This window comes from Lathyrus oleraceus, chromosome 6 (genome assembly GCF_024323335.1).
Source record: "Lathyrus oleraceus cultivar Zhongwan6 chromosome 6, CAAS_Psat_ZW6_1.0, whole genome shotgun sequence".
NCBI lineage: Eukaryota > Viridiplantae > Streptophyta > Magnoliopsida > Fabales > Fabaceae > Lathyrus > Lathyrus oleraceus.
Genome location: NC_066584.1, coordinates 49,914,229 through 49,923,035, shown reverse-complemented (window position 1 = coordinate 49,923,035; position 8,807 = coordinate 49,914,229).

Below are 8,807 nucleotides of genomic sequence, written 5' to 3'. Positions count from 1 at the left end.
TTCGTGGACTTAATCTTCTAAAAGCTCTCAAGATATAGCGGATACTCTCAAGATCAATTCATGGAAAGAAGAGTATGTTTCTTCACTAGACAACCCTCTATAAATCTCAGCAAGTGTCATCTCTCTTCCCTTATATATTTTATTTTCCACTTAATTTCTTTACTTTGAACTCCCGTTGCATAATTATTCAAACATTTTGATAAAATATTTTCAAACTCTGATTTCGAAAATGATTTTATTTTAAATCAATGATTTTCAAACCTCCACAATTCACCCCCTTCTTGTGTATGGACTCACATGTCCAACAAGTGGTATTAGAGGATAAATCTTGTTTAAATACTAATCGTCTCAGGAAGAAGGAGGAAGATGACTTACAACACTATTTTTAACTAGAGGATTTTCCTAAATACACCCCGACCATTTAATGGTGATAGGTTTGAATTGTGGAAATATAGATTTAAGAAATTTATTCAAAATTCTAATCTTAAATTGTGAGAAACAATAATCAATAGTCCATTTATTATTATCCATTGCATAAATGGGGAAGTAGTAGATAAACCGGGGTTTCTTTGGATTGTATAGGAAAAGAGAAAGTTTGAAATAGATTTTAAAACTAAAAATATTTTTGTCATGTCTTTAAATGAAAATCAATTATTATATGTCTTTAATTATAATTCCACAAAGTAAATGTGGGCCACTCTTGAAATGATCTATGGGGTTTCTCCAAATATTGAACAAGAGGGAATGAACACACAAGGCATAGAAGATGAATGTGAATGCTTATTTCACAAATATTTTTTTCAACCCTTAAAATTTTGGTTTAAATGCACTTTTGGTCCCCTTATTTTGATGATTTTTAACTTTTAGTCCATCCATTTTAAAAACTAGTTTTTTGGTCCCTAAACTTTACATCATTTGCGATTTTGATGGTCATTTCCAAATTTGCATACGTGTCAATGATGATTGGGACAAAAGAATTGTTTAGATGAGTTTGCAATGAATGATGACTATAATTATTTATTATTTAATATCTTTTAATTAATTAATTATCTAATAATTTTATTTAATTTTTTTAGAGTTTAATTTTATTTAATTTTTTAACTAATTAATTATTTAATTTTTAATATTTTTGTACTGAGTTAATTAAGAATTAATAATTTTAAAAAGAGATTTCAAGGCCAAAAAGTCCATTTCATATATATCCAAACAAATGGCCCTTCAGTCCAAAAATTTTATTTTAAAATTAGCATTAAGTAATTTTTAAATAAATAATAATTCTAAATTAATTTTTAAAATAATTTAATTAAAATGATTAATTTATTAAAAAAATAATGACAAATAATCATAGTCGTCATCATCAACTCATAAAAAAATAATTCTTTTATTTCAATCATCATTGTCACGTATATAAAATTGGAGGAGAATAGTAATATAAAATTTAGAAATCAAAAAATTAATTTAAAAAAAAAAAAAAGTTAAAAAACATCAAAATAGGAAGACTAAAAATACATTTAAGTCTAAATTTTCTAAAAATAATATTTGAATTTGTATCAAAATTAGAATGAGAAACCTCATCCAATCTTTAAGTGATGATTCATGATGTCCCAAAAGACCATTGAAGCTTTAGATTCCAACGTCAAAAACCACTATATTTAGTTCTCTAGTTCAAAATGGAGATAATAACGTAGAAAGAGTTGTACTATCTTAGTCAATCATTAAATGATATTAAAATTAAATATTCCTCAATTGAAAATTATTATTTAGCTTTGTAATTATCTAGCAGAAAACATAAATACTACCTAATGGCATGTAACATTTAGGTTATGTCAAAAGTTAATGCAATCAAATATATGTCGATGAAACCATTATTGAATAGATACAACAACAATTGTATTTTTTTCTTCTTTTTTAGAGTTATATTTATAATATGTTCCCTTTCAAAGCCATAAAAGGCCAATAAATGGTTGAGTTATTGGTTTACCATCCATGTGTGAACAAGAAAATGATAACATATTGGACCAAAGTGATATTATCAAACAGTTCATCCTTACCTATCCTCATGCTTATGGGTTGTGGGCCAAGATAAACCTAAGTGACCCATAAGCCCAGACTTACGATAGCAACATAAACATTTTCCTTATATCAATAGTCAGGGATGATATAAACCTAAGTTGTGTTTCAAGATAAATCTCTTTTGAATATTCATTGTGAATCTATCTGAAAATGCTAAGGTTTTCATGCCATTAGTAATTTGAAGAGCGGACAAAAGTTCATTTGGGTGAATCAACATTAAGAGGATTTTGACCAAATTAGGAGATATATGGTATAGTCATCAATGGTGATCCCTAATATTCCTAAGAAGATTGTTGGAGTTTTAGGTACCATTGTCAAAAACCACTATCTTAGTCGGTCATTAAATGACATTTAAATTAAATATTCTTAAACTGGAAATTATTATTTTACTTTGCAATGATCTGGCAAAAAACATAAGTATAACCTAGTGTCATATAACATTTATGTTATGTCAAAAACTAAGATGATAAAATATAGGTTAAATACTTTTTTTCGTCCCTTATCTTTGTCTCGGGATCCATTGTTGTCTCTTAACTTTAAAAAAGACCAATTTGATCGCTTATCTCTTCAAACAGCGTCAAATAAGTCATTTTTGTCAAATTCTCTCAAACAAAGTCTATATTTGTACTCGTGGCAGTTGAGTTGGAATTCATTCATCATTGTATTTGTTTTGTGTTTGAAGTTTCTGGATTTCTATATAATATAATGAATCCTATCGAATTAGAGATAAATCATTCACTGTTTGTCATCGCCATTGTCTCAATTCGTAAATACTTTCAACCATGAGTTCTGGGCATTGTTCATCTGTTGTGAAACAGAAGAGCTATGGAAGTTTTAATTTGAAGGTATACACAATTTCCAATTTGCAACGGAAACCTAGTTATTGTTTTGGAGAGTTAGATGTTCTTTGCATGACAACAACAATTAGCAATTTTGGAAAATAATTTTAGGGTTGTCCACATTTTAAGGTAAGATTTCTCATTAAACTTTCAATGTTGACAAATTTTGGTATAACATTGTTCTTTTGTTTCTTAATTTACACATGGGTCTACTCAAGTTGGATGTGGATTTTTTGATTGGTTCTATGAGGAAGTGGGAGATGAGAATGACCAATTTATGATGAAGCAAAAATGTAGGTTCGAAAAGTTAACAAAAGAAATTGTTGCAACAAAAATGGAGATTGAAAAACTAAGGGTGACAAATGAGCAACAAAAGGTAGATTTGTTGGAAATTCAAATTCTAATGAAGAATGTTATGAACTGAAATAATTTTTTGAAGATAATGTTTTTATCTTATTTTAATTGTATTAGTTATAAGGATATTTTAATTTTGTACCAGTAGGATGTTATGTAGCAGGACCATTAACAAGTTATGTATTAATGGCAAGTCATGTATCAGGACCATTAGGAAGTTATGTATCAGTAACAAGATATGTAGCAGGATCATTATGTACAAGTTTGTTTAAATTGAATGGTATCAGTATTATCGGTTTTATCGGGCATGAGACTAGTTCTTACCATTTTATCAGTATTAGTTTAGTTATATTAACTCAGTATTAGTTTTGTTATACCCGCTTTTATCAGTATTAATTTATTTGTATTAACTTTGTAAATACTTGTTTATATCAGTATTAGTTTAGTTGTATTAACTTTGTGTTTGTTCATACCAGTTATATTATAGACAGTACGTAAAGCAACTTTGAATAAATTCCACAATGCAACATAACTTAAACTAGTTATATTATAGACATTACTTAAAGCAACTTTGAATAAATTCCACAATGCAACATAACTTAAACCAATTTTGAATAAACTGTATAATTCAACATAACATAAACCAAATTTGATTAAACTGCATCATTAAACATTTGTTATAAACAAACATTACACCAACTTTTTTAGCAATACATAAACATGTATTATGCATGTTCTAACAGACACTATGCCAACATTCAGATAGGCATACTAAAAGAACTATGTAGGTTCTAACATACATCATGCCAACATTCTGACATTCTGCATATAGAACATAAATAGACTCCTTGTTCAATTTACAACATAGAACATTCAGACAATTCTTAAATATGCTAAGTGGTCTTCTTGTTTGGAGTGGTCCTCTTTATTGGCGCACTCTTCTTTGTAGTTGGGACAACCGTATTTTTGCTGCACTTAATTTAGTTGCAGGTCCTGGGGTTACACGTGATGTTGATGCCCTCCTAACACTTAGCTTCTTTTCTCTTTGTTGATTAGCTTGAGATGTTTGAGAAACTTGACTTTCTTGAGTTATAGGAGTAGCTTGTGTTTATTGACTTTCCTGACTTTGTTGATTTGCTTAACTTGGTTGACAATGATGACTTGCTTGACTCGGTTGAATTTGTTGATTATCTTGACTTGACTGAGTAGTTGGTGTCATCCTACAAGTACATTTGATGTGACCTTGCTTCTTGCACCTACTGTACTTGACAATTAAGCTCGCTCTTCTCATTTTGTAATCATAGTCATCAATCTCCCATTGCTCAAGATTTCTCCTCTTTTTTGGTCTTCTAGGAATTTTTCTATACTTTGGTGGTTGGAAATCTAGATATTCTATCCTGGTCCACAAATTTGATCCATTTAAAGGATAGATCACATGATTGTAGATTGATATATACCTTGTTTTCTTGTAATATTCAGGGATGTAGTCATCAACCTTAAGATTCCTACTCTTCATTACTGATATTGCATGCATACATGTAAGGTTTGTGACTTCCCCATGCACATCAACATTTAACCCCTCACTGACATTAATATCACCAGCCTACATATCATCATGTTGCCCTTCATCATCATTCGCGTTACCATGTTTCCCTTTATTAACATTCACATTACCATGTTGCCCCTCATCAACACTCACCTCAGCATTCCCCATAATTACTTGGTCATAAAGTTTTGAAATCAAATCTTTTTCCTCTATATTTACAATGTTTTCATGATCTCACTACGCCAAAAACTGGAATAGACAGCGCCCCTTAGAGGGCGCTTTATTATAAAAACGCACTCTAAAGTGAAGAGAAAAAATAAGGAGCATACTATTGGAATAGACAGCGCACTTTAGAGGGCGCTTTTGTAACAAAGCGCACTCTAAAGTGAAGCGAAAAAATAATGAGGAAATGGAGGGACACCAATAGAGGACGCTTTATTGAAAGCGCCCTCTTAGGCCCCCTTTAGAGGGCGCTTTTGTAACAAAGCGCCCTCTAAAGTGAAGCCAAAAAAAAATAATGAGGAAATGGAGGGACAACAATAGAGGGCGCTTTAGTGAAAGCGCCCTCTAAGGTTACCCTTAGAGGGCGCTTTTAAAAAAGCGCTCTCTAAGTCCATGTACATTTCCAGTTTAGAAGGCGCTTTTGGAAAGCCTTAGAGAGCGCTTTCAGAAGTGCCCTCTAAGGTCCCCTTTAGTAAACATTAAAATTATAACATATACTGCATGTCTCTTTATTTTCCCTCTCTATAAGCTATTTCGTTTACGTAACTGGGTTTTCTCTCTACTGCGATTACTCTCTACTGCGATTACTCTCTACTGCGATTACTCTCGTCCTCCGTTCGTTCTCCCTCCCTCACCGTCATCGTCGTCGTCGCCTTTTTCTGCTGCTGCGTTCACGTTCACGTCCACCGTCACTGTTCACTTTCTTCTCCATCGTTACCGTCACCTTGAAGGTATTTCTCTTCTCCATCGTTACCGTTCACTTTCTTCATGTGTTTGATTAGGGCATTTTCTAAACTTAGTTTTACATTTTGTGCATTATGTTGATTAATGTTGTTTAGGGCAAACTGAGTTTTTTATTTCTAATTGAAAACTGATATCATTTGAAGTGTGTTTGAGCTTGTGCTTGGAAGTTTGATGATTATGGATGCAAGTTTGTTCATGTTCCAAACACCATAAGTTTGCATTGGTCTTTTGCATGCAGTAGGTGTGTGTGAGTTTGTATTCAATAATGATAAAAAAAAAGAGTTTAGATTGTTGTAACATGAGAGAAATGGAAGGTATATGAATGTGTTCACGTATTGAATCATTGTCTTACTTGGGTCTTATTGAATCATTTCTATATTACAGATAAAATGGCTAACCAAGACGATACCCATGACGCGAATGGATCACGTAACAATGTTGAAAAAGAAATCAAACGAGGATTGACTGTTATGAAGTCAATCATTCGTGCAAGAGACAAGGGTGTAAAATTTGAAGTACATTGGAGTGCTGAAGACCAACTAATTGAGCCTAACGGTTCAATGTTGGCAAGTTACATTGGTTTCCTTGTTCGACAACATATTCCGATTACATGTGATAATTGGAGAAGTCCGGACTTGAAGGTTGGCAAAGAAAAAATATGGTCGGAGATACAGGTACTTACCATATATTGTTATATGTTTTTTTGTTGACTATTTGTTGACCATATATTGTTATAATATTACTTTATAATAACACATTCCATGTGTATGTTTTTTAGAGATCCTTTCACATCGATGAAAGCCGGCAAAAATATTGTATTCAATTGGCCGGAAAAAGACTCCGAGGATTTCGATCCTTTTTGTCCAACAAATTTCTCAAGGATGAGGAAGGAAAATTTGTTGAAGCAGAACGGCCAATGAAGTATGCCGAGATTATTTCAGCCGATGAATGGGATAACTTTGTCGCCAAACGAAGAAACGAAAAATTCCATGTAATGTCTATTAATTATGGTATTATACAATTGTTAAGTTACTTGGTTCTAATATGCCTTAAACTTTTTTATCCAGGAAGTAAGCGACATAAATCGGAAAAGGGCATCAAAACCCGCGTATCCGTACAAAAAAGGGCGTACGGGATATGCACGGTTACAACAAAGAATTGTGAGTATATTCAAATGCTATGAGCTTATACATTGTCACAATATGTTATAATTGATGATCTTATAATCTAATTCAATGTGTAGCTAGCCGAGGAGAAAAGTGACACAACATCTCTTCCGGAGCACGTATTATGGAAGGCTGCTCGGGTTGGGAAGGATGGGGCTGTCGTTGAAGCGGTCCAAACTGTTTATGACGAATGTGTAAGTATATGTAACATTATTTCTTTAATTATATCGAAAATTTTGTTAGACATATAATTCATTTTTAATCTCCTCTAATAATATTTCAGGAGACTTTATCCCAAACCTTACCTTCAACCGAGGTCCAGGATTGCAGGAGCGTACTTAGTCGAGTACTAAATGTTCCTGAGTATTCCGGTCGTGTGAGGGGTAAGGGTTTTGGTGTGACTCCGTCGTCATTTTATAAAAAACCAAAAACAAAAAATCCTACCAACAAAGAGGTGATGGAGACCTTGGCGGAGTTAAGGGCACAAGTACTCCAACTGTAAAACGAGAATGCAAGGTATAGAGAGGAAAGGTGCGCCTCCGAGGCAAAAGATACTAGTGACCGAGCTAGTATCAATTGTCAACCGAAATTTCCCGAGGTAATTATATATGTTATTATGAAATTAAAATAGCACTTTTTTACTTGACACATATACACGTTAACAATAACATTTATTATTGGTTTAGGGCATTTCACCTTGTCAGCTGTATCTATCGTCACCAACTTATCGCATGGTTGACAAGGGAAAAGTGCACAACACTTCGGGTGAATTACTTCACCATAATCCCCTCCCGGTGGGATATATGAAAGTTTCGGTTGACCTTGTATTAGATACCGACGCGCTTCTACCATTACCTGACGTTGTTTCAGAGACAACGTTGATGCGAGAAGCAGTCGGATCCTTTGTTGGATGGCCGTCAGATCTAATTTTCCCAGATGCCGAGGTATATATGTTCTAAATGATTATGAATCTTTAGTATTCACATTTCAATTCAGCTACAATTATGATATTTAATCAATCCTTATTACATGGTAATGTTAGACTCCTACAAGACCCACGCATAAAGCTGGTAAAGGGATTTCAAGACGCATCGAGTCGGTTGCATCTCTAAAAGAGGTACAAATATATATACCTATTGAATTATATACGCAACGATTCTGTTGCATCACAAAAAGTCATGATTTAATTTATATGAATTTTTAGGTTCCCGGTCGAAAGTTGAAAAAAGCTGGTAACGATATTCCTCCAACGACGTCCGGGACAAAATCTCAAATTATGATGCGTCTTGAGAAAATGGTGAATGAGTCCGATATTATGCACGGGGCCATTCGTAGTATAGATTTTGATGAAGGTGTTTTCGGAGCTGCTCATTTCGAAATAATTGCAAAGGAGGACATGCAACAACTTTTTGAACACGACGAATTAGGCATCGCTGTCATTCATACATACATATGGTACTCCGATCAATCTATAATTTACTTAGTTGAACAATTTATTTACACATTTCAATGAGTAGTCTAATGTTTATTATGTTTCTATTTAAGGTATATGTATGTAACATTGCTGCAGGGAACTGAATTGTGTAACCGTTTCAATTTTATTGCTGCTTCCCGTATCAACGCAACGTTAATAACGAAAAATCCAACATCCGTAAAGAATGATCTAGTCGATAGATTCATGGCGGCCGGCGATAATACTACACCCAGTTTGTATTTTTTACCGTTTAATTCTGGCAACGGGTTAGATTTTCTTTCTAATAATTTCATTCTAATCTATGTATATCTTTTACGTAGAAAATTTTCATTCATCTAAATTTTTGTTTTATTTTACAGTGGTCACTGGGTGTTGGTTGCTATGGATCT